Raw genomic sequence first — 2890 nt, forward strand, 5'->3', positions numbered from 1 at the left:
TTTTGGTCTGGATGCCCGGTTTTTAACTATATGGATGAAAAAATATGTCTGAGGGGCCTCAGGTTGGTACATACCTCTCCATTTCCTAATGACAATACGTTTACACTTGAATGGGACCCTAATTTAAATAATTGTATGCACATTATGTTAACATGTTTCCCTAAAAAGAGAACACAATTGTGTGAAACTGCAACTGAAAAAGTTCTATCTTTAGCTAAGGACTGTGAAGACCCGGGGTCTTCCGTGGGCAAAGAGACAGGGATGATTATCGTATTATAAAAAAGAAAGAAACACAAAGTGTGCCCCGAGTGATAGAGCAAAAATCTAAAAATTCTCTACATATACAACTAAAGGACAAGGCTAATGAATGTATTGATACAAACAAAAAAAAATATTGAAAAAAATGAAAATAAGATTGAACCGAAGATAACAAATAACAAAATAATTGAGATAGTCCTACCACAAAGAATTGAACCTTTATCAATTGCAACAGTTAAATCTACAAAAAGTACAGTGAGCAAGAGCAGAAATTAGACAAACACTCCTCCTATACAAAATTCAAATATACTACTTCCATCTTCTGAATGGAAAACCTCTACCTTCATTTTGGTTTTTAATGCAAAAAAACATCTAGACAACATTAGACTACATATAAATAGAATCAATGAAGAAAGGAAAAGAGCTTGTCTAAGTAAAAATGAAAAACGGAGACAACTAGTGGCAATAAACTAAATAAAAGTCTAATTCCACCTAAGGAAATTGAATCTCTTGCTCTAATCAAATTCTCAGATCCCATTTCTACTCCACTACTGTACCTCTCGATATATGACACTACATCAGACATTGTTTCCTCTACTAAAATAACAAGCAATACTATTTGTGAAGACCCGGGGTCTTCCGTGGGTGTAACGCTACTCAGACAACACAGGGTGATGGTAAAACAGCGTGGCAATACTTTATTGAACCACAAAGTGGACAATAAACACACAGAACAGTCCCAGCATATACCCAAGATGGTACAACATTACACAGTCTCACCCTTCCTTCTCCGCCCGCTTGGGATTGAACAGCTCCCACTTTGGAGACTTCCAGGGCCGACTACCTCAACCAGTTGCCCCCCCCCCGCTTCTGGTGGGTCACCACAGAGAGGAGGTAGCGGCAAGCATAGAAAGCTAGCAGTCCATCGAGGTACAGGACCAGGAGACCCAAGGGTCCCACCCTGGCCTCTCCGAGAGTTTCCATGGGCTCTAAGCGACCGGTGGGTCCCTCTTAGCAACCCCAAAACAACATATCCATGGGGCCAAGTGACTTCTTCGTACTCTCCCAGACTCCCCAAAAGTATCCATGGTCTCTAATGGTTAATGGAGCAGATCCAAATCTTTTCAGTCAGGGCCAGTACCCTTAGGCTAGAATCATGTAGAATACAAATCTGTGTCTCTTTGGATAATGCCATGCAATCCATCTATTGTCCTGAAGGATGTCTCTCATTCTCCTTCTAAAGTCTTTCTGATGTTCCTTGATTCTCTGTCCCAAGACTCACTGCTACAAAAAACACATGTCCCTTCTGCTTCTCTTTGCTTCTGACTACAGACATCCCTGTTTATATTAATCTCTGTGTGAGGTCATCAGGCACAGGTAAGAGGTAATGGTGCAGGTCTCAGTTATTATTGAGCTAATCTATTTACATAGTTGGTATCACTGGGCTGTTGTAAAAAGCTGGCTTTTAGTACAATTAGCATATTAGCAAACAGCATTGTTTCCAAGAGGAGACCGCAATCAGGGTTAGACAAATACTAATCTGACCTTTAGAAATACACAAACATGTACAAGACAATTTAAACACAATAATGTACTGTAAACACAATAGTGTATTCTCTTGACTTAACAAATCTAATCTGGCTTATTAAGATTTTACTCTGTATCGTCACACTATTAGGCTGTGTGCCCACAATGCGTTTTTTAAGCGTTTCCGCAGCGGCAAAAACGCTTAAAAAATGCATGGTAGAAGGTCTGCCATGTTCCCCAATGATAATCCGCATGTGCTGTGCACATGCTGTGAAAATTTTCGCTGCGGATTATCATTGCGGAAAAAAACGCAGCACTACCAATTATTTTGCAGAAATGCTGCGTTTTTGCCGCCATTGACTTGCATTAGACCGCATGGATTACGCATCACTGCATAAGTAGATGCGCATTCCATGCGTTCTAATGTGTGGATGGTACCCAGGTCTAGAGAAGAGGAGACTCTCCTCCGGACGTGGGTACCATTGAAAACTGTAAAAAAAAGAATAAAATAAAAAATAATAATATATATACTTACCTTCTGGCGGCCCGCGGTGCGCTCCTCCTTGCTTGGCAGCAGTTCGCGATGGAATAAAGGACCCGCGCTGACGTCAGAGTCATGTGACGGGTCATGTGACGCTGACGTCGGCAGGTCCTTCAGTGTACCGCAGCCGGGACGGTGAAGCAAGCCAGCGCGGGCCATCGGAGGGTAAGTATAGATTTATTTTTTTATTTTTTGACATTCTCTCGGGTCACAGTATATAAATCCATGCTGTTTGTATGGATTTATATAGTGTGACCAAGTTGACAAGCACTTTCCAAGTGATGCTGATCGCTTGGAAAGCGCTTGTCAACCCGCAAGCGGAAATGCAAGTGAAGAACGCTTCACATCCGCATGTCCCTGGCAGGAAAACGCATGTACAATCCGCATGTACAATCCGCATGCACAATCCGCATGTACAATCCGCATGTACAATCTGCATGTACAATCCACATGCACAATCCACATGTACAATCCGCATGCATTTTTTTCTGCCAGGGAGATGCAGAAACGCTCAGGAAAAAATCCTGAGCATTTCTGCATCGTGGGCACATAGCCTTATAGTGG

This window comes from Phyllobates terribilis, unplaced genomic scaffold (genome assembly GCF_046119375.1).
Source record: "Phyllobates terribilis strain yellow unplaced genomic scaffold, ASM4611937v1 Scaffold_386__1_contigs__length_1829782, whole genome shotgun sequence".
NCBI classification, from domain to species: Eukaryota; Metazoa; Chordata; class Amphibia; order Anura; family Dendrobatidae; genus Phyllobates; species Phyllobates terribilis.